Below are 24,892 nucleotides of genomic sequence, written 5' to 3' on the forward strand. Positions count from 1 at the left end.
ACATACATTATCTCAATTAACTCTTGTAACCCTCTAATGAGATATATACTATTACTACCCCTGTGGTATCGGTGATGACCCCTGGGCCTAAAGTGATTACGTAGGTTGCCCATAGTTAGTTAGTTAGTTTCCACTGAAACCTGCACTCAAAAGCAGATCTATTTCCTTGCTTAGCCATCACACATACAAATTGTGGCTCACAAGGTATCAGTAATTATCTTTCCTTTGGTGGTCATTGTGAAATAGTGAACAAGCTCACACCCTTGGTGTTAATTTAGAATATGATAATTTCCCCTTATCAACCAAGAGTATGAACTAAGTCCCAAGGAACCCAGAGCACTGTGTTAGGTAGGAAAAAGTTACAGTGGGAATAGAAGATGTGGATTTGCTGTTTTTTAAGTGCTCACAATACAGTCAGAAAAAGAAGTAAGGACCAGCATAAATACATGCATTTAATTACCAGTGAGAGAAACAGGAAAATGATGATAAAAATACCAAGACCCTAAGAAGAATAAAGAAAGAAGATACCAGAATCATCAGGGGGACTAAAATCAAGGAAGACCAATAAAGCTCTTCTTTATAAAACAGCCTTAAACAGATTAATGGATAAAGAATATGTGGTATATATATACAATGGAATATTACTCAGCCATCAAAAAGAATGAAATAATGCCATTTGCAGCAACATGGATGGACCTAGAGATTATCATACTAAGCGAAGTAAGTCAGGAAGAGAAAGACAAATACCATATGGTATCACTTATATACGGTATCTAAATGCAATAAAAATCAACATATCTATGAAACGAAAACAGACTCACAGATTTAGAGAACAGACTTGTGGTTGCCGGGAGCAGGGCGGGTGGTGAGGATTGGGAGTTTGGGATTAGCAGAGGCAAACTATTATTTATAGGATGGAAAAACAACACAGGGAATTATATTCAATATCCTGTGACAAACCATAAGGGAAAAGATTATGAAAAAGAATATATATATGTATAACTGAGTCACTTTGCTGTACAAAAGAAATTAACACATTGTAAATCAACTATACTTCAATAAAATTTTAATAAAATAAAATAAAATAGCCTTTATTTCCTCTTGATTCCTGCTTTAATTCTTTCAACTTCTGCATGAAGCCTTGGTGCTTATTCCTGAATCTCTAATACAAAAAAATACAAAAGCTTTCCATCATGAAGTCACAAAGACATTCTGATGAGATGAAGAAAGAAAAGAATGGGAGTTTTTTTTGTTAATATGCCTCTCTATCCCCTTCACCCTCCACTCACCTTTTGTTAAGAGGCTCTTATCAAAACTTACCACTCATTTTGGTACTTATCATTCTCCATTGTTGTAATTCCAGTACCAAAGAAGAGTCAACAACATTATGTAACCAAAATTCTGCCCTTAATTTCACCATTGGATATGGACTTGGATGTGATTTTGTTTAGGCTGGTTCTGTTGGAACTTACTGTCTCCATTACAAGGAAAGAAATCTGTTTATTCCTCCCACCTCATTTCTCTCTTCTTTGGAGAATCAGTAAAAATCCCTAAACTGTGGTCATTCACTTAAACAAGCGAATATGGAAAGACCCTCCTAACCACTGCATTACTTTTTACTACCTAATTTCTATTGCAACTGGTTTTATTTATGCTGATAGGGCTAAAAACTGTTTTAAAAAAAAGACTAAAACGCTCCATATGCATTTTATAGTCACAAAGCCTCCCCAAATCTAGAACCTTATTACTGGATTTGTAATTGTTGAGGTCCAATGTTTTACAAAAAAATGTGGGCTTTATATCTAAGAAGACTAATTGGACCCATAATTTCCAGGATCTCTATTTGTCTGACTTCTCAAAACAAAAGAGGAAAGCATTACCACATACGTGAGGAAAGCATTACCACATACCTATCTCAAAAGAAAGAAAAAATCAGTGCTGCTCTTTGATGAAAATTCATGTTATTTATTATGCAATAGTTAAGATCAGGGTGTATCTATAGACGTGGACATTTAATAAACACCCTAAGCAACTGGTTTAAACTTCATGGATAAGTGCTCATAATGCTTGGTTTTTGCCCATTTGGTAAGGTCAAGGAGTTTATGGAAGTGCTGTAATGCCAATGTGATTTACTTAATAAAGATGAAACCTATCATTATCCAGGGATGTGCTGCACTGTGGGTGTGGGGAGGGAAGAGCAGAATTGCCTACTGCTTTGTCCTGGCAAGCAGAGTCAGCAGTAAGTAGTGTGCCTGTTTACTGGACATCTTCATTGTGGACCTGGCAGGGCCCAGGCACCTAGTGACAAATGCAGGACTCAGGCTGGATCCTGCCCAAATTTGGGGAATCTTTTGGACCAACTTGCCCTGACAGCTTTCAAGCAATCTCACAGGCTGGACCATCCTCACTGAGCTCACCCTCATTTGCTGAATCTCTGCTCAGGGTTGAAATCATGCTTCTGGGCTCCAATGGGCCCCCTAGAAATGCCAAAGTTCTGGCACACTCCAAGGAAAGAGGTAACTCTCTATGAATCTCTGTATTCACTGAAGACAGACTACAAATGACATGATTTGAGGAAAAGAAAGAAAAAAAAAAGAGGAAAAAGACACAGTTTTGAATAACAACATTCAAGGCTAGGTGTGATGGCCACAAATTCCTCACACCCCCTGCATTGAGAGATGGCATTTATTTCCCCTCCTCTTGAATCTGGGATAGTTTGTGACAAATCTGACCATCATTCACAGAAGCCCAATCTCGTCTCGCCCATGTGGAGAAAGAAATGTCATCACCACCCAGATGTCCCTGCCATTCAGCAGACTTGGGAGCGAGCCATTTAGACATTCCAGGCTTAGTTGCCATCTTACTGCAGCAACATGAGCAGTTCCAAACAAGACTAGCAGAAAAAAAAGGCTCTCATTGTTTTAAGCAACAGAGTTTGGGGATGGCTTTTTACAGAGCAAAAGATAACTGAAATAGAGAAGTAGCATCTCTGAAAAACATCTTTCTTCCCTTGCATGGACATACTACTGAAATCATTAAAATGAATTGTTCAACATCATAAATGACAAGGCCAAAGACAAATAAGTCATGGGTCCAATATTTCCTCAGAGTTTGAAGAACCTGAATGTCTCACCAGTAAGCCCTTTTGTTGTTGATTATTCTTCTTACATTGTATTTTGTTTATTAATCTTGACCTAAGTTTGCAAAAGGACAATTTTGGGCTAAAATTTTTTTTTTGATTGTTGAAAACTAATATTTGTTCTCTTTCTTTCAACTTTTCTTCAAATAATAATTTATAAGTTCAATTATCACATTTAATTTAATTTTATTTTTTCTCATAAGAGAACCATTTTATTTACTTTTTTAACATCGTTATTGGAGTATAATTTACAACGTTGTGTTAGTTTCTGCTGTATAAAAAAGTGAATCAGCTATATGTATACAATTATCACCATATCCCCTCCCTCCTGCATCTCCATCCCACCCTACCTATCCCACCCCTCTAGGTGGTCACAAAGCACCAAGCTGATCTCCCCGTGCTATGCGGCTGCTTCCCATTAGCTATCTATTTCACATTTGGTAGTGTATATATGTCAACGCTACTCTCTCACTTCGTCCCAGCTTACCCTTCTCGCTCCATGTGTCCTCAAGTCCATTCTCTACATCTGCATCTTTATTCCTGTCCTGCCCCTAGGTTCTTCAGAACCATTCCTTTTTTTTTTTTTTTAGATTCCATATATATGTGTTAGCGTATAGTATTTGTTTTTCTCTTTCTGACATACTTCACTCTGTATAACAGACTCTAGATCCATCCACCTCACTACAAATAACTCAATTTCATTTCTTTTTATGGCTGAGTAATATTCCATTGTATATATGTGCCACATCTTCTTTATCCATTCATCTGTCGATGGTCACTTAGGTTGCTTCCATGTCCTGGCTATTGTAAATAGAGCTGCAATGAACATTGTGGTACATGACTCTTTTTGAATTATGGTTTTCTCAGGGTATATGCCCAGTAGTGGGTTTGCTGGGTTGTATGGTAGTTCTATTTTTAGTTTTTTGAGGAACCTCCATACTGTTCTCCATAGTGACTGTATCAATTTATATTCCCACCAATAGTGCAAGAGGGTTCTCTTTTCTCCACACCCTCTCCAGCATTTATTGTTTGTAGATTTTTTGATGATGGCCATTCTGACTGCTGTGAGGTGATACCGCATTGTAGTTTTGATTTGCATTTCTCTAATGATTAGTGATGTTGAGCATACTTTCATGTGTTTGTTGGCAATCTATACATCTTCTTTGGAGAAATGTCTATTTAGGTCTTCTGCCCATTTTTGGATTGGGTTGTTTGTTTTTTTGATATTAAGCTGCATGAGCTGCTTGTATATTTTAGAGAATAATCCTTTGTCAGTTGCTTCATTTGCAAATATTTTCTCCCATTCTGAGGGTTGTCTTTCATCTTGTTTATGATTTCTTTTGCTGTGCAAAAGTTTTAAGTTTCATTAGGTCCCATTTGTTTATTTTTGTTTTTATTTCCATTTCTCTAGGAGGTGGGTCAAAAAGAATCTTGCTGTGATTTATGTCATAGAGTGTTCTGCCTATGTTTTCCTCTAAGAGTTTTATAGTGTCTGGCCAAATTCAGGTCTTTAATCCATTTTGAGTTTATTTTTGTGTATGGTGTTGGGGAGTGTTGTAATTTCATTCTTTTACATGTAACTGTCCAGTTTCCCCAGCATCACCTATTGAAGAGGCTGTCTTTTCTCCATTGTACACTCTTGCCTCCTTTATCAAAGATAAGGTGACCATATGTGCAAGGGTTTATCTCTGGGCTTTCTGTACTGTTCCATTGAACTATATTTCTGTTTTTGTGCCAGTATCATACTATTTTGATTACTGTAGCTTTGTAGTATAGTCTGAAGTCAGGGAGCCTGATTCCTCCAGCTTCGTTTTTCTTTCTCAAGATTGCTTTGGCTATTCGGGGTCTTTTGTGTTTCCATACAAATTGTGAAATTTTTTATTCTACTTCTGTGAAAAATGCCATAGGTAGTTTGATAAGGATTGCATTGAATCTGTAGACTGCTTTGGGTACTATAGCCATTTTCACAATATTGATTCCTCCAATCCAAGAACATGGTATATCTCTCCATCTGTTGGTATCATCTTTAATTTCTTTCATCAATGCCTTATAGTTTTCTGCATACAGGTCTTTTGTCTCCTTAGGTGGGTTTATTCCTAGGTATTTTATTCTTTTTGTTGCAATGGTAAATGGAAGTGTTTCCTTAATTTCTCTTTCAGATTTTTCATCATTAGTGTGTAGGAATGAAAGAGATTTCTGTGCATTAATTTTGTATCCTGCAACTTTACCAAATTCAATGATTAGCTCTAGTAGTTTTCTGGTAGCATCTTTAGGATTCTCTATGTATAGTACAATGTCATCTGCAAACAGTGACAGCTTTACTTCTCCTTTTCTGATTTGGATTCCTTTCATTTCTTTTTCTTCTCTGATTGCTGTGGCTAAAACTTCCAAAACTATGTTGAATAATAGTGGTGAGAGTGGGCAACCTTGTCTTGTTTCTGATCTTAGTGGAAATGGTTTCAGTTTTTCACCATTGAGAACGATGTTGGCTGTGGGTTTATCATATATGGCCTCTATTATGTTGAGGTAGGTTCCCTCTATGCCTACTTTCTGGAGAGTTTTTATCATAAATGGGTGTTGAATTTTGTCCAAAGCTTTGTCTGCATCTATTGAGATGATCGTATGGTTTTAATCCTTCAATTTGTTAATATGGTGTTTCACATTGATTGATTTGCGTATATTGAAGAATCCTTGCATTCCTGGGATAAACCCCTCTTGATCATGGTGTGTGTTCCTTTAATGTGCTGTTGGATTCTGTTTGCTAGTATTTTGTTGAGGATTTTTGCATCTATGTTCATAAGTGATATTGGCCTGTAGTTTTCTTTTTTTGTGTCATCTTTTGTTTCAATATCAGGTTGATGTTGGCCTCATAGAATGAGTTTGGGAGTGTTCCTCCCTCTGCTTTATTTTGGAAGAGTTTGAGAAGGATAGGGGTTAGCTCTTCTCTAAATGTTTGATAGAATTCGCCTGTGAAGCCATCTGGTCCTGGACTTTTGTTTGTTGGAAGACTTTTAATTGCAGTTTCAATTTCAGGACTTGTGATTGGTCTGTTTATATTTTTTCTTTCTTCCTGGTTCAGTCTCAGAAGTTGTGCTTTTCTAAGAATTTGTCCATTTCTTCCAGGTTGTCCATTTTATTGGCATATAGTTGCTTGTAGTAATCTCTCATGATCCTTTGTATTTCTGCAATGTCAGTTGTTACTTCTCCTTTTTCATTTCTAATTTTGTTGATTTGAGTCTTCTCCCTTTTTTTCTTGATGAGTCTGCCTGATGGTTTATCAATTTTGTTTATCTTCTCAAAGAATCAGCTTTTAGTTTTATTGATCTTTGCTATCATTTCCTTCATTTCTTTTTCATTTATTTCTGATCTGATCTTTATGATTTCTTTCCTTCTGCTAACTTTGGGGTTTTTTGTTCTTCTTTCTCTAATTGCTTTAGGTGTAAAGTTAGGTTGTTTATTTGAGATTTTTCTTGTTTCTTCAGGTAATATTGTATTGCTATAAACTTCCCTCTTAGAACTGCTTTTGCTGCATCCCATAGGTTTTGGGTTGTCGTGTTTTCATCGTCATTTGTTTCTAGGTGTTTTTTGATTTCCTGTTTGATTTCTTCAGTGATCTCTTGGCTATTTAGTAGTGTATTGTTTAGCCTCCATGTGTTTGTATTTTTTACAGTTTTTTTCCTGTAATTGATTTCTAGTCTCATAGCGTTGTGCTCGGAAAAGATACTTGATATGATTTCAATTTTCCTAAAAATACCAAGGCTTGATTTGTGACTCAAGATATGATCTATCCTGGAGAATGTTCCATGAGCACTTGAGACGAAAGTGTATTCTGTTGTTTTTGGATGGAATGTCCTATAAATATCAATTAAGTCCATCTTGTTTAATGTATCATTTAAAGCTTGTGTTTCCTTATTTATTTTCATTTGCATGATCTGTCCATTGGTAAAAGTGGGGTGTTATGGTCCCCTACTATGATTGTGTTACTGTCGATATCCCCTTGTATGGCTGTTAGCATTTGCCTTATGTATTGAGGTACTCCTATGTTGGGCGTATAAATATTTACAATTGTTATATCTTCTTCTTGGATTGATCCCTTGATCATTATGTAGTGTCCTTGTCTCTTGTAATAGTCTTTATTTTAAAGTCTATTTGGTCTGATATGAGAATTGCTACTCCAGCTTTCTTTTGATTTCCATTTGCATGGAATATCTTTTTCCATCCCCTCACTTTCAGTCTGTACATGTCTCTGGGTCTGAAGTGGGTCTCTTGTAGACAGCATATACACAGGTCTTGTTTTTGTACCCATTCAGCCAGTCTATGTCTTTTGATTGGAGCATTTAATCCATTTATATTTAACGTAATTATCAATATGTATGTTCCTATTACCATTTTTCTTAATTGTTTTGGGTTTTGTTTTGTTTTTTTAAATTTTTATTTACTTATTTATTTATTTATGGCTGTGCTGGGTCTTCATTTCTGTGCGAGGGCTTTCTCTAGTTGCAACAAGTGGGGGCCACTCTTCATCGCGGTGCGTGGGCCTCTCATTATCGCGGCCTCTCTTGTGGCAGAGCACAGGCTCCAGACGCGCAGGCTCAGTAACTGTGGCTCACGGGCTTAGCTGCTCCACGGCATGTGGGATCTTCCCAGACCAGGGCTCGAACCCGTGTCCCCTGCATTGGCAGGCTGATTCTCAACCACTGCGCCACCAGGGAAGCCCTTTGGGTTTGTTTTTATAGGTCTTTCCTTCTCTTATGTTTCCTGCCTAGAGAAGCTCCTTTAGCATTTGTTGTAAAGCTGGTTTGGTGGTGCTGAATAATCTTAACTTTTGTTTGTCTGTAAAGGTTTTAATTTCTCCGTCAAATCTGAATGAGATCCTTGCTGGGTAGAGTAATCTTGGTTGTAGGTTTTTCCCTCTCATCACTTTAAATATGTCCTGCCCCTCCCTTCTGGCTTGCAGACTTTCTGCTTAAAGATCAGCTGTTAACCTTATGGGGATTCCCTTCTATGTTATTTTCTGCTTTTCCCTTGCTGCTTTTAATACTTTTTCTTTGTATTTAATATTTGATAGTTTGATTAATATGTGTCTTGGCATGTTTCTCCTTGGATTTATCCTGTATGGGACTCTCTGAGCTTCCTGGACTTGATTGACTATTTCCTTTCCCATGTTAGGGAAGTTTTCAACTATAATCTCTTCAAATATTTCCTCAGACCCTTTCTTGTTCTCCTCTTCTCTGGGGCCCCTGTAATTCAAAAATTGGTGCATTTAATGTTGTCCCAGAGATCTCTGAGACTGTCCTCAATTCTTTTCATTCTTTTTTCTTTAGTCTGCTCTGTGGTAGTTATTTCCACTATTTTATCTTCCAGGTCACTTATCCGTTCCTCTGCCTCAGTTATTCTGCTATTGATTACTTCTAGAGAATTTTTAATTTGATTTATTGTGTATTCATCATTCATTGTTTACTCTTTAGTTCTTCTAGGTCCTTGTTAAACGTTTCTTGTATTTTCTCCATTCTATTTCCCAGATTTTGGATCATCTTTACTATCATTACTCTGAATTCTCTTTCAGGTACACTGCCTATTTCGTCTTCATTTGTTTGGTGGGATTTTACCTTGCTTCTTCATCTGTTGCATATTTCTCTGTCTTCCTATTTTGTTTAACTTACTGTGTTTGGGCTCTTCTTTTTCCAGGCTGCAGGTTCGTAGTTCCAGTTGTTTATGCTGTCTGCCCCCAGTGGGTGTGGTTGGTTCAGTGGCTTGTGTAGGCTTCCTGGTGGAGGGGACTGGTGCCTGTCTTCTGGTGGGTGGGGCTGGATCTTGTCTTTCTCTTGGGCAGGGCCACATCCAGTGGTGTGTTTTAGGGTGTCTGTGAACTTAGTATGATTGTAGGCAGTCTCCCTGCTAATGTGTGGGGTCGTGTTCCTGTCTTCCTAGTTGTTTGGCATGGGGCATCCAGCACTGGAGTCTGCTGGCCACTGGGTGGAGCTGAGTCTTAGCATTGAGACAGAGATCTCTGGGAGAGGTCTCGCCAATTGGTATTATGTGGGACTGGAAGGTCTCTGGTAGTCCAATGTCCTGAACTCACCTCTCCAACCTCAGGTGCTCAGACCTGACACCAGGCCGGAGCACCAAGACCCTGTCAGCCACACGGATCAGAAGAAAAGGGAGAAAAAAAGAAAGAAAACTAAATAAAATTTAAAAAATAATTTAAAAAAAAGAGGAGAGCAACCAAACCAATAAACAAATTCACCAATGATAACAGGCACTAAAACTATACCATGATAAACATAAAAATCAGAAACAAATCAGTTGCAAACAGCAAACCCCAAGTCTATGGTTGCTTCCAAAGTCCACCACCTCAATTTTGGGATGATTCATTGTCTATTCAGGTATTCCACAGATGCAGGGTACATCAAGTTGATTGTGGAGATTTAATCCGCTGCTCCTGAGGCTGCTGGGAGAGATTTCCCTTTCTCTTTTTTGTTCGCACAGCTCCCGGGGTTCAGCTTTGGATTTGGCCCCGCCTCTGCGTGTAGGTCGCCTGAGGGCATCTGTTCTTCGCTCAGACAGGACAGGGTTAAAGTAGCAGCTGATTCCGGGGCTCTGGCTCACTCAGGCCGGGGGGAGGGAGGGGTACAGAATGCGGGGTGAGCCTGCAGCGGCAGAGGCCGGAGTGATGTTGCAACAGCCTGAGGTGCGCCGTGTGTTCTCCCGGGGAAGTTGTCCCTGGATCACGGGACCCTGGCAGTGGTGGGCTGCACGGGCTCCCGGGGGGTTGTGGACAGTGACCTGTGCTTGCACACAGGCTTCTTGGTGGCTGCAGCAGCAGCAGGCTTAGCATTTCATGCCCATCTCTGGTGTCCACGCTGATAGCCATGGCTCGCGCCCATCTCTGGAGCTCGTTCAGGCAGTGCTCTGAATCCCCTCTCCTCAGGCACCCTGAAACAATGGTCTCTTGCCTCTTCGCCAGCTCCAGACTTTTTCCCGGACTCCCTCCCGGCTAGCCGTGATGCACTAGCCCCCTTCAGGCTGTGTTCATGCAGCCAACCCCAGTCTTCTCCCTGGGATCCGACCTCCGAAGCCCGAGCCTCAGTTCCCAGCCCCCGCCTACCCTGGTGGGTGAGCAGACAAGCCTCTCGGGCTGGTGAGTGCTGGTCAGCCCCGATCCTCTGTGTGGGAATCTCTCTGCTTTGCCCTCCACACCCCTGTGGCTGCGCTCTCCTCCGTGGCTCCGAAGCTTCCCCTCAGCCACCCCCCGTCTCCACCAGTGAAGGGGCTTCCTAGTGTGTGGGAAATTTTCCTCCTTCACAGCTCCCTCCCAGAGGTGCAGGTCCCATCCCTATCCATTTGTGTCTGTGTTTTCTTTTTCCTTTTGCCCTACCCAGGTCTGTGGGGGAGTTTCTTGCCTTTTGGGAAGTCTGATGTCTTCTGCCAGCGTTCAGTAGGTGTTCTGTAAGAGTTGTTCCACCTGTAATTGTATTTCTGATGTATTTGTGGGGAGGAAGGTGATCTCCACGTCTTACTCCTCTGCCATCTTGAAGGTACCCCCTCAGGGTACCCCCAGGTACCCTGGTTAAAACTTTTTAATAGTTTTTAATCCATTGGACTACTAGGAAACAAAATAGCTATAGATTAGAAAATAAAATTAAAACATATTTTGGCGATGTCTCAAGAGCTGCAACTCCCTGAAGCAACATAACTTTTTCTTCAAAAATATACTCTATTGCTTTTACATACTGTGAAAGGTGAATTGCTTTTAATATTCACTAGAGGGAAAAAGTGCCATGTATATATGCAATTTTCTTCTTGAGTGACCCTGAGTTAGATCATGTACTAAAAGGTTGAGCTAGGAACTTTCCTTGGTATATGATCAGACTCAAGAATCCTCTTTGCTCCTTTTCTTCCTATAGATCTGGGCCTTGTACATGACTCTGCTTCAGGCTTTGAGAGTTCCTAAATAAATTCTACATATCTAATTTCTGTGACACAGATCTAAATCTGTGGCCCATGTTCACTGTATAATTTAAATCATGTGTATATTTTTTAACTTTAAATTCAGCATCTTCTTTCAGTAATTCACAAACTTGAAAATACCTGTCAAAATTTAAAAAAATCAATTGAAATCTAAAAGTGTCTCTAAACGTTTATATTAGTATATACTCCTAGCACTTGTGATATACGCATTATTTTACCATTGATTATTTATGGATTTAGAGACAGCAGAACTCATTGTGCTGTCACTAAGTAGAACTGATGTTACTCTTCATTTCAGTAGATGGGAGTAGAAGTATTTTTGCTTATGTCCTTGGTCGCCATTTCTCCATTTTTTTTCATTCCAGCTATATCTTTGGCATCAGATTGTCTAAAGACTCCCCAACCCACAGAGCAAGATGTTCTGGAATACCTCTGTGCCTTACCTGGTATATTGCTCAGATGGTTTCCACACAAGCTCTTATATCTGCCCTGGACTTTTCCAGAGGTTTATGGCAACCCCAAAAGAGAAGGTAGGTGGTAGTGTTTCTTCTCTCCTCCCATGAAATTGTCCTGTGAAACCAGTTTTGTCCATGAGAAAACAGAAGCTCAGAGTTTAGTTATGTACCAAGATCCCAAAGGTAGTAAGTGAGAGAACTGGGACTTGAACCCATGTCTGCTTGACTCTAAACCCCATGCTACAACAAAAATAATAGCCAGTAACAAACATATCACTTTCCTCATTCCAGCAAGTAGTCCAAAAACATGATAGTGTTTTGAGCAGCTGGAGCTACTGACTCTTCAAATACATATTTGGCCTCAAATACATATACCTTTTGGCTTAAGACAGTATGAATTGGGTTGCTATCTCTTGCAACCATGAGGATCCTGATTAATACAATAATGCAATCATGATACTGAAGCATCAGGTAAATAAAAAATATATCCATAATAAGACAGTTGGAGCAGCCTGCTATAATGGATAATGGTTTTATAGGTAAATTGTAGATTGGAAAGCAGCTGGGACAAGACAATAGCCAAGATATTTTTGGAAATTCTTATTTTCAGCACCTTGGCAACCTCAAAGCCTCATAAAAACATAGATTCTTGTTATTGTGAAAAATAACATTTTACTATACACTTTCCACCTTTTAAGAGTTACTTGTATATTTCTCAAGTAATTATCCATGGGCATGAAAAAATATGCTCCTAAATTTGAATTGCATTTACTCATAGCTTTTACCTTTATTGTTCTTATTTGTGTAATGTGTTTTATATTTAAAAAATCATGCTTTAAAATCTTTTTCCTACTACTTGTCCACATTATATGCATCCTAAAGTTGGAAAAATTGAAGTAGTGTCTAGCTTAGAAAATCTGGATTTCAGTCAGGAAGCAAACATTGTGTTTCTTTCCTAAGGAATACCTGTTTATTTCTTTTTGTATCATCATATTGGTAAATTTATCTTTTTCTTAAAAGTTAAATCAGTTGGGCTTCAAGCCATTTGTTAGCTCATACAACAATCTATATATTACAAGTAAGGGAGGTCACATTTCAAAATCTGCTCATGATTTGGTGATGGACAAGAATGATGACTTGGACTCAATTCAATGTTGTTTTACTCTTGTTTACTCCAAAAGTAGCTAATAAAGAGTGCAAGGAATGAACAGAGGGCAAAGATGTGAGTAGGCATGAGCCCCATTGCTTCCTTTGTGTTCTCATGGGAGCATGTCCGATGCTGGTGGTCTTGAACTCCTAGAGGGAGGCTGTCCTCAAGGTCAGATGAGTACAGCACTGCTCTCCTTTATATCTTGGGCATTTCAACATCCAGACATAACTTAAAAGGTATTAGATCTACTACTTAGCATGCTACCCAGGCTGCATACCCAGGCTCCAAGGCTTGAAATGTTTGCCATGCCAGCACCAGCCAATCTCCCCTTACCTATACCTCAGGGCTCAAGAATGCTTTATTTACATTTACCAAAGGACTCTGTTATGGGCAGGTCTGGCCAAGACCTTCTATCTCAAATAAGTGGTTGTTTCTCCTTCTTCAGATACTGATTATCAAGAAAAAGTAGTGAAAATGGATTACTATAAACTAGAGCATATCAGTTTTCTCTTAAATATTCTTTTGCATTTTGCATCACCCTTAGTATCCTTAACTTGGTGGATATGAAGGCAAATATAAGATTCGATCCCAGGATTCATCAAATAAACAGTAGATATTACTCTATGTTCCCCTTTATTTGATTGGAACATTGCTCTTTCTTTAAATACCAGGTGAAATTGCTTTTTGTCCATAAAAACATGGAAGGACACATTCTTGTGTTTGCTGCTCAAGAAGGTTTAATGGCAGTGTTTTTAGTAGTAACCACAAAACCTGGACCACAACCTAAAAGATGAAAATGTTTAAGAAGCATTACTTTAGATATATGCTATATTCCAAACACAAGGCTCATTTGTCTGGCTTATGGGCAAGGCTCAATATTGAGTTCCTATCCAAGGGAATTTTGCCAAAGACTAGGATTTGGGACTCATAAATCCTGTGGAGCTAACCTACTTAGACTGAAATTCTATATCTCAGGGCTGAGGGGTTTTGAATAGGTCAATCCAACAAAGCAATTTTCACAAATACCAGCGGTTTCGCTTCAATGTATATAGCTTCATGTGAGTTTGAAACAGTGTCAAACTGTATGTAAATGAAACTGGGTACCAAAACCTGAAATGGGAACATTTTGATCAAATATGATTTAAAGAGTTCATGCAAGGAAGAGAAATTTGACATTCAGTTCGATCTTTGAGATGTCCTGAACAATATGTAATTATCACTCAACCACCAAACACGAACCTAGTCCAAAAGAACATAATGGAATATAAACACATTTCTAAAACTGTTCATCTGCATATTTACAATCTAACAGATATTTTGATTGATAATGAACATAAAATCTGCCTTACAAATGAGAACAGTGTAACCAGTTCTAGTTTGAATAAGGGAGGTGTATGATCTCCCAGACTTATGGCAAAAATGGTGGTGAGTTGAAGCACTATGATTACAATAGGTGATAAAAATAACCCCTAGATTACTCCTAGGACTAAAACAAATCAGAAAGGTGACACCAATGAAAAAAAGTTAATTGGTCTATTGGGAAAACCATTATGCTTACAGGGGTTGAACTCTGTGTGGGAAAGAGAATACAATACATTAGTTAGCACCAAATGTTTCTGTCCTTGGATTGATTTTGGAGTAAACAAATACAGGTCCAAATCTCAACTCTAAGATTTACAGCTATGTGATCCTCAGAAGTTACCCTCTCTGAGACGGCACTTCTTCTTGGATATATAAAATGAGCATAGAAATCTGTGGGTTTCTGTAAGGAGTTCATTAGACAGAATACCAAAAGCCTAAATCTGTGCCTGGTCTATTAGAGGTGTTCATTACCTAGAAGCTATTATTTTTTTCGTACTATTTTATTCTAACCTTGCAGCATTAGACATAATACAAAAGGTAAACAGTGTTCAGGTCAATAATATATTTTTGTAATCTTATTCTAATCTTAAAAAAATCCTATTCAATGATTCCATTTAGAACCTGAAAGAGCCTATAAATTAAACTTCAGTCATCCCCACCCAGGCATCCAATCTCATAGGTCCTGCACACTTATTCCAAAAATGCTGTCCTTATGGGTTCCTACAGCTCCCTGGACCTTGGAAAATGCCCTATTTATCTCTTCCGTATTCAAACATTCCTCCCAGATCAGTCGCTCTCACCAGAACAAAAGCAGTTTCATTGGGCTTTCTGCCAAATGCTTGAGCAAGTAGGACTTCCTTTCCTAGCGTGAGAGCCAACCACAGGTGAGCAAGCCAAGCTCAGCTCAAGGGCCGCGTGATGGTTCTGGATTTTCCACTGCCAACGTCCTACACTTATCACTGAGGGTATTGCTAGGCTTCATCTCAGCTTACTTACAGGATCAAAATGAAATCTTCAGCTGTCTAAATTATGCTGGGGACAACTTAGTAGAAAATTGTAATTACAATGCAGCATTTTAAGGTGACACAGACTTAAAGAAATATTGCACAGTTCAGGCTGGATGCTAGGATCTTTTATGGTAATAAATTAGTTCTTGAGGATAAGTTATTTTCTATGTGTAAGTTGCCGTGTTCCATGCCAATGGTTATCCATAAGTGATCTATAACAAACTGCATGGTGGAGTCTGACCATTGGGGTTCAGATCCTGCCTCCGCTGAATATTATACATGAAATAGGTAAGAAACTTCTTTCCAAATCTGATTTATCATCTATAAAATCAAGATATTAATAGTACTGACCCCTTAGGATTATCAAAGGCATTTAAATGAAATGATATATAGAGAGAGTATTTGGTAGAGTTACCATGCATCAGGAAACATAGGAATTACTTCATACTTCCTTAATAATGTTATTAATTATTATTGGAATAATAATTTAATAAATTGCATCTTAGTACATGAATTTGTACTACAACGTTCAAAGTGCTGCTGCAAACTTAGCCAAGGTGAGTTGAAGACTGTAAGGATGTACGGACAGAAAGTGTCACTTAAAACAGGAGTTTCTGAAAGGTACCAGGGATGTGGCACAACCTCACAGATCAAACTACAAGCCACACTGTGTTAGTTGCCTTGGGCTGCTATCACAGGACACTGTAGATTGAGTGGGTTAAACAACAGACATTTATTTCTCACGGAGGTCCAAGATCAAGGTGCTGGCAAATGTGGTTTTTGGTGAGGATCAAGAACTTGGTGACTTACAGAGGGCCACTTTCTCACTGTGTCCTCACATGGCAGAAAGCGAGTGAGCTCTGGCTGCTATTCTTCTTAAGCAAACACTAATTCCTTCTTGAAGCCAAAGCCCTTATGATACATTTAAACCTAATTATTTCCCAAAGGCCCCACCTCCAAATACCATCACATTGGGGTTTAGGGCTTCAACATGAAGGAACTTTGGAGGAACACAAACATTCAGCCCGTATTACATCTGCTGAAAAGTACATTTTCCCTGAATTTTTTCTGTAGCAACTGCTGGGCAGCAGCAGAGTGAAATTAACAAACTAAAGAGCTGTTCATCATTTCCTTAAGCTAAGCGTGAGGAGTTTACGCAAATAAAGTAAAGGTAGATATGGAGACAAAAAGCAACGCTGAAAAAGGGAGAGGGGGAAAAACACAGCTAGGAGAGAGACTTTTTGCACATTAAGAAACACAGTAGGCTTCAATATGACTTGCTAGCTAAAAGCTCAGACTTAAAAGAGTCTTTTCAAGCAGACACCTCACAGAGTGGGGTGGATAAAATTTGATTTTATCCATCGAATGGAGTATCTGAATCCTTTGCTCATTACCTTAGTATCAGATAATTATATTTGGTTATTTGTAAAGATACATTTATAACAATTTATAACATTTATAACAATCAAATTAAACACAATGTATCCAAGTCTGACAGATTCCAGAAAGGTTTGCCTTTCCTTTTTCACCAAATCTGATCTGCCTGAATTTCTCTCATATCACAACTGTTCTACTTAGACAAAGGCTTTAAGCACTGTTAAAGGCACCTATGTTCTAATGAAGAATTTTAGTAAGAAATATACTCAAACCCAAGAACCTACTGTATAGCACAGGGAACTCTACTCAATACTCTGTAATGACCTATATGGGAACAGAATCTAAAAAAGAGTGGATATATCTATATGTATAACTGATTTTGTTGTACAGCAGAAACTAATACAACATTGTAAGTCAACTACACTCCAATAAAAATTAATTAAAAAAAGAAATATACTCAAACCCAGGTTCTGCCACCTATTAGCTCTGTGACTGGGGACAGTGTACTGAATTGTTTATGCTATGATGAACTCATCTGCATAATGAGGTTATGAATACCTACTTCAAAGGACTGTGAGAATTTCTCAAAATCCATGCATATAAAACAATTTGCAAACTCTGAAGGGGCATTGGGTTATTAAGCACAAATGCCTGTGGAATAGCTGATACTTTTAAACTGTTGCCATTCTCTTATGCAGAGGTGATGTACATGGCAGATTCTTCCATCAGAGCAGTTTTAAATTGAATTTGCCAACTTGAGAGGAGAGCAGGAAGCATTAAGAAGGAGGAGGTTAACAAGGGGGAAACAGGGACAAAAGGTCCCATCATGAAAACAAATTTCACTAGTTCAAGGTTGTGTGCTGGTAAAGTATGCTTTGCTCTCACATGTAAACCTGAAAGAAACAAGTTGGTGAATAGAGATAATTTCATATACATTCTCTACATTATGGCTTTGTTTTTTTATTGCTTCTAAGGCAAGTTCTCAGTGGGATAGATTGATTTGAGGATATTTTCCTCTGGGGCTGGATTCTTGTGATAGGTAGAGAAGAAGAAAGAGTGCAGAGAAAAATTAGACTTGGATGAAGTCGAGAGGGGACAAGATGCCATCGAATTTGGAAGGGGACAGAGCTCCCATTAGGGTAATATTTTCAAAATGTACGGCCACCTATTTTTAAATGACTAAATATATCAGGGGAAATCCATGGGCTGTTTCCATTTTTACTTACCATGAACTCAATCCAGATCTGGTTCAAGCTTTATCTTTTGGAAACCTGAAAAAAATAATGTGGTCCAGTGTGAATTTTTATGTTATCTTCTCCCAGAACCATAAAACATGATTGATATATTGAAATTCATATGAAGTTTATCAGCCTTGGATTGACTTTGAGTGATTTAATTTTATTATTTTTAATGTATTAGTTGAAGTTATTATTTTTAAAAATATACTCACAGAATTAATAATAAGTAGAAGCCTCCTGTAGTCTGGGACACAATTATTAAAGTCACTTTGGATCATGATAAAAGTTGTGCAACTCTCACTACTCCTGGAGTTATTCTTTATTTTCTGTTTGTTTTGGAAAATTTAAGCTGCAGAACTAGGTTATTCTTGCATACCATCCTGGACCAGAGAGCATTAGGTCTCCTGCTTACACATTTTCATCAGCTGAGAGGCTTGACTGGAGTAATTGAGATTCAAAAAGCTACGAAATTACATAAAGAATCTGTAGGCCATATGATATATACCACAAAAAGAGCTAAGGGGTGGAACGTGGGGATATAATGGAGATGATGGAATAAATTCAGGAATTTTAGGCATTTCCAGAAGAACTATCCATGATAGTGGGCAGGTGATATAAAGTACCATTCCCATCCACCAAAGGAAGTTGGTAATACAGCAGTTCCTATACACAGTAGAATTCCATTTAAGATTTCAATGTATTATCACAAGCATTTACTAAGAATCTTTCTGGCACAATCCAGGGCACTTCAAGAGAGTGGAACACAGCTTCTCAAAATAGGCATGTTGCTAGTTGAAAATACATACCAATGGAAAGTGTTCATGATCAACCACATCACAGATGGATAGGTAGTATAGAGTTAAATTAAAGGACATAATTTTTTTAATTAGCCAAAACTTTCTTTGAACGAACTTGCACTAAGATTTAATGGTAAGAAGAATCTGAGTGTTCTTATTAGGAAGCTGAATACATAGAGGAATTCCCAGCCATAAAATTGCAGCATATATAGGGAATGTTGTTCTTTGACAGTTTTTCCAGACAAAGCAAAGGTATTAGGATAGAATGAACACTTATCTCTCTTCTGATGTTAAGTATTTAAGACTATAGCAAGGAATTGAAAAGAAGAATTTAAGGAGAAGAAAGTTTCTATCACTTGGAACATGGAATATTAAGGAACTTAATAGTAGTGATGATCAACATATTCATGGAAGAGATTTTTAAAGCCTGGCAAGATGAGTAGAGTCAGACATTGCATCTCACTGCACAGATACAGAGAACAGAAGAGGCTGGAGCCTGTGAGAGCCCAAGACAAAGTGACCATGGCCTCTGTACGAAGGTGCCTTACCTCTTCAGTGGTAGGAGTGGTCAAGAAGCTAAGGGAGCAATGCTATATGGAAGAGGGTGGCTTTTGAGGTGACTAATTCAACTTGGTAGGTGGAGAGTTGCCAGGGATGTATTAATAGAAACAGACTTGGTGCATGGATTTGGAAATGTGTTAGATTGTTATGATTGATTTAATACCTTAAAGTAAAATTACATATTTGGATAGTCTTACAAAAAGGGGGAACTTCATTGCACATGATTATATGTTATATAGCCCACTTATCTCTTTGATTTTTAAGATTCTCCATGAGACAGCATGCATGACTGCAAGCATATGATGAAAATGTTTTCTGTGGGATGATACAGTTATAATATTTCTTGGTCAATTTGGGACAAACATACAAGAAATACTCAACAGCAACTACCTCAAGAAAATAGAGGTTGGAGTGAGAGAGGAATTTTACTTTTAATCTTTTAATAGAATTGAGTGTTATTTATCCTAAGTATAATTTTATTAAAAATTACTTAATTAGGAAACAATTATTTATACGATATCCTTTCAGTTTTGATGCAATATACAAGCACATGCAATACTCTAAGACAAAATATTTATGTAAATTGCTGTATTTTCCAAATTCTTTGAAATGGACCTTTACTAATTTTATAATCAGAAAAAAAAAGTTAATTTTAAGTTATAAAAGAAAGTTCTTTTTTTAAAACCACCTTATTGAGGTATGCTTGATATATAAAAAGCTGCACATATTAAATGTATATAATTTCATGAGTTTAGAAATAAGCATACGCCTGTGAAACCATTACCACAATGTATGCCATAAATATATCCATCACCTCCAAAAGTTTTCTCTCATCCTTAAAAGAAAGTTATTGTATCATTTATTCTAATTAGTAGCTATTTTAAAAATTTCCATTAATCATTAAAACATACTCCATCTTTGACTTTATTTTGATATCATACCAATGGAAAGAGTATTTTGATTTTAGATCAATGGGAGAATATTCTATGAAATAAAAGATGGATTTAAATAACCTATCTTATTATCCTAATAGAGTTGAATGTTATTGGAAATAGGCCTTTGATTCTGTGTTTTAAGTATTCCACACCCACTCTCTTTTTAGACATTAAATGCTATTCAAGTTATTCTGCATAAACACAGCTAGAATCTATATGCCAGATTTCATTACAGCTTCTAAGATAGCAGTGTGGGCATAGTGTAAATTCAAGGATATCAGAGAGAATTTCTCCACTGGTTATATAAATAAGCATTAAGGGACATTATTTGGTTTCATTCTCTAATAGATTTAGTACCTTTACATACATTTTTCAATATAAATAAATAAATGCATACATAATTTAAATAAAGTTAACCTCATCATACACAAAAAAGCCAAACCAGTATTTGATATCATATTAATAAATATAATTTGATCCTCCCTGATTTTAACCAAGCCCCTTGCTTTCTTTCCTAAATTTACCCAGTCTTGCTGATATGTTCCCCCAAGAAGAAGGAATCATCAGGGTTAAGGACTTTTTCCAAATGTGTTTCTAATGGCTCTGATTACAGAGAACTGGCTAAAATCTTGAGAATGTTTCCAGGAGCCCAAATTCATCCTCTAAGGTGTGGTTCAATTCTTCTTTGCTTTGTCACTGCATACCTAGGGAGGATTTAATCCCTTGCTGATGACATAATAACAGCTCCCTGAGCACTATTCTATATACTCTGTTGGGTCAGTAAAATTTCTAAGACTTCACTCCATGGGTCAACATCTGGTTTGTTTGCTGTCATGTCTGCACACTGTCCTAAAGTGTAGGACAGCTTACACCCTTCTGAGAAAAACAAAAATTCAAATGTAAACAAAGGTACATCAGTTATACTGTTCTTGGGATCTATGGCCAAGTCCACCTTGCCTTCCCTTTATAAAATGAAATAGGGTCTAGATTAGTCAAGGTCCTCCGAGAAACAGAACTAATAGGAGATAAGTATATATATATATATCCTATTGAAGAGCCAGACGCTTGGCTGAGTAACTAATTGCCTTTTTACTTTTTAACTAAAAGGCTGGAGTAAGAGTTATATCCACCTACTTGTTTTGTTTCTGAAAGTTAGAGAGACTTGCAAATCTCAAGAAAGAAAAATACCTTGTCAACTGCCTTGTCTTAAAAAAGCATAGTGCCTAACAATATTACCTGGGATTTTGGAGTTTTCCATTATAAAGTTAATTGAATGATTGTCAGTCTTACTCTACAATAGGGCTCTTCATTGTTACTACATCACAATATCCACAAATCATACTTGGATTCTATAACTGGCATTCTTGCTAGAAAGGTATTTCTGTAACGTACCATAATGGATGTACAAACTGTTCAAATTTAAGATTAGGAAATACAGCAGAAGGAAGTCTCTTTTAATATGGCTATAGTCTAATTTTTAATATGGAAAAACACAATAACCAGAATTCTTTAGTATTTGTGGAATTCCCACAAACAATTGCTCAGTTTAAAGATTTGGGGGAAATAGTGATACAGAACTGCCTTTTTTATTTGAAATAACTCAAGTTGCCAAAGATGTTATCAAAGGACTGCATTTGTTGACTGTTCATTTCTCAGATTATAACACTTGCTGTAGGCATAATTAAAATATATTGAATAAGCTACTTTAAATATAGAAAAAATATTAAATATTGCATTCAACAATATGCTAGATAAATTTTTAAATATTTATCAGTTAGGCCAATCAACCTCCTTCTCTTAAAAAGACCTGTGACTTACAATTTATTGTATTATGTCAAATGGTATACTTTATAGATAGATCCTGATAAAGTAATAATTCTCAGATTAAAATCTGGATTTGTTTGTACAGTGTGACACTCATTTACCTTTAAAGGTATAATCAGATCTCAGTGATACTATCCAGATCAAAGAGAAGACAATATAATCTTAGCCTCAAATATATCCTGTAAATTTCACATCAAATTCTGTCATTACTGCCAAAATTTAGCACAACTGCAGAAAAATTCAGCTTTGTGACTTCCCAGATAAGCACTATATACCTAATACATTACTCTGGCTCTGCAGAACTAAGTGTCAAAGGACATTTGCAGCTGTTATTTCACTAATAAGTCAACAGCCTCAAGATGATGACATTTAAAACACAGTTGAATTATCAAGATGGAGACTTATCCAGAACGAATGAGATGAACCAAAATGGTTATGGGCTTTGGAGTCAGAAAGACTATGGTTCTCATGCTGGTATCACCACCTTTTTAGCTGCAAGACCTCAAAGGAGTTAATTACATTTCCTGACCACAGTTTCCCTCTTTAGAAAATGAGGAAGCTAACTCTTCTTTGTAGGATGTTGGGAGAGTTAAGTGAAACAAGGCAGGTAATTCACCTCGCACAGAAGCTGGAATTTAGAAGTTCTCAGTAGATGGTTACTCTTCTATGCGGAAGAGGATGGAGTGGCTGGCGGTAGTGAGGTAGCAGGCAGCTGGCCAGGTGCAGAATCGGGGCCAGCTCTCCTGCCTCCATGCGGGGCTCTGTCCACCGCAGTGGGTACTGCCCCCACAGTGCAGGTCAGAGCTGCAGAGCAGCAACTCTGTGTTAAGGTCAGGCAGCCCTGCAACCTGGCCCAGCACCAAGCATTTGAGATCTTTTGGATCATGCCACACCAGCCTTGGGGTGTTTCCGTACTGACATGTGCTCTCAGCCATCTGTGGTCAGCCAGGGCATGCCTATGGAATTCCTATCCCTGCAATAGTTGACTAATGGCAAAGCAGGCTCCATTTGTCAAGCTACAGTGAAAAAAAATGCCAATCATGCTCCAGCTTGTAGGGTGGCCTCAGACTCCGGAAGGTGAACTGCCCCTCAGGGCACACTGGCTTCCATCTCTTCTCCCTTCCAGCCACCTGGCAAGTTCTTACCCATCCTCCATAGGTAACACAAATGCTACCTTCTCTCTACAGCTTTCCCTGACCTCTGTGTCAGGGACACTTGAGATAACTCTACCCGTGAGCTCATATGATACTGCAAGCAATTCTATTATATGGCAATTTTAATGTAGTCTTCTAATTATCTGCTTACATAACCGTCAGCCTCTGCAATGGTTATTAACTATTTTTTTTTACATCAACCTCTTTAAGGATTGTTTTAAATCTTGGCTTTTTCTCACCAGTTAAAGTGTACACACACACACATAGACATACACATACAACCCCTAGGAGGATTACAGGCAACTTAAAAGAGTCATTCATTCTTAGGAATCTGTGAACCCAGTGTTAGGAACTCCCATTCAAGTTCTTGTGCATCTTTATTTATGTTCTCCTTGTAAATCACAGTGACTGGCACAGTGTAGGCACTTGATAAATGAATGAATAAATGAGTGAACAAATAACAGTCTACCTAAGAGAATGGCAAGATTTTTTCCTAAAAATAGATGCAGAGAATCCACAATTATCTCAGAGAAAAACAGATGTTAGAGAGTCTCTGAAGAAGTTTTGATCAACTCTTGCAAGGCTTTCTAGACCCATTGACCTAATCCTATTTTGATTCACTTTCTAATGCTGCTATATGGTAAAGACCATGGGTAGAGAGCAAAATTAGTTACACTCAGATTCTGAAATACAAGCTACAGCAATTTTTCACAGGGGCACAGGTTAAATGAGGGGAGATTATTTCCCCCTTTGGTCCTCTGTTTCTATTACATACCATTCAAAGGCAAATGGAGATTAATGTGTTTTGCCTTTTTGGAAAAATGGTGAAACTTCATCTGCTAGTCTCTCCTTACAGATGTGTCCCATCTGTTGCTGTTACATGGGATTACAGCTACAGACTCCCATTGAAGGTGGCAAGAGCCCAGGAGAAGCCTACCCAGGGGTTGCAGTAAAAGGTTGGGGCATGCGGGGATATGCAAGGCATTTAGCTCAGCTTCCTAATAACATCCAGTAGCTCACTACCTGTGAACAGAGCTCTTTCTCTCTCACACTGACAGGAGAGGCTCTCAAAGGCTGAGCATTGAACCTGGCTTCCAACTGTCAGTATGGATAACTCTTTGGAGAAGGGGCTTTTCAACCTAGAAAAAAAAGCCCTCTTTTGGCATTTCTATGGCATTGCTTTAAGGCACAGAAATTCTTTCTTCTTCAGTTTTTTTTGTCACAACACAGCTGTTTGAATAAGCCTCAATTTGTTTAAGAAAAAAATGAGAAGGAAAGAAAGAGATAATACAGATTTTCCTTTGATGGCGAACTTCCCCTCCTCCCAGGGGCCACAGGCAAACTCTTAACCTCTGCTGCTTCTGGAGGAACGCCCGTTCCTGAGATCGCTCCCCAGCCATCCTGCGAGCAGCTAGAGGTCTCTAGTGGAAACCCGGAGCAAGCACAGCTTGCATCAGGCAGGGCAGGCTGGGAGGGCTCCGAGCCAGCACACGGCCAAGGAGAACTGATCGCAGCACCACTTTCCAAAGGCAACAGTACATGGGTTGGCTAGAGTTCCGTCAGCCACAGGTCCCCAACTTCAAGGATTCTTGAGAATTTCGAGAGTTGATTGGGATCAGACTTTGAAAAGGGAACAAAAGATGTAGCCAGTCCTTGCTTCTTTCTCCTTCTTGCCTGCCTAGAAACTGTGTTTCTGGCTAGCAAGGTTAGAATTCCGAAGAGCCCTGAGTATGTTACAAATGTGAGACGTATTCTGCCATACATTGGGAGTGGTGTGAGACTATGTAAATTAGCACAAACTTGCCAAGAGCAGGAGGTCTGTAAATATCCGAGCTCCATGACAGCAGCATAAGGGTGGGAATCTTTCCTCACACACAAGATGTCCCCTTCTCAGGCATCACAGCGTTTTCAGATCTTTTCCT

The 24,892-nt window shown here is 38.3% G+C and overlaps 1 long non-coding RNA gene across 4 annotated transcripts in view; it reads right to left on the minus strand.

Annotated features, from left to right (window-relative positions):
- Positions 1–24,892, minus strand: part of LOC309658604 — a 254,073-nt gene that overhangs the window by 33,533 nt on the left and 195,648 nt on the right. For 3 of the 4 annotated variants that reach the window (XR_014262307.1, XR_014262308.1, XR_014262309.1), the window contains 2 exons: positions 17,688–17,732; positions 10,714–11,680 (listed from right to left, as the gene is read on the minus strand). This is a non-coding gene — a long non-coding RNA (uncharacterized lncRNA). Of the gene's footprint in view, positions 1–10,713; positions 11,681–17,687; positions 17,733–24,892 lie in introns of those variants that run through there. The other variant, XR_014262306.1, reaches the window with a different exon arrangement.

Source organism: Balaenoptera physalus (assembly GCF_965194825.1).
Source record: "Balaenoptera physalus genome assembly, chromosome: 3".
Taxonomy (NCBI): Eukaryota; Metazoa; Chordata; class Mammalia; order Artiodactyla; family Balaenopteridae; genus Balaenoptera; species Balaenoptera physalus.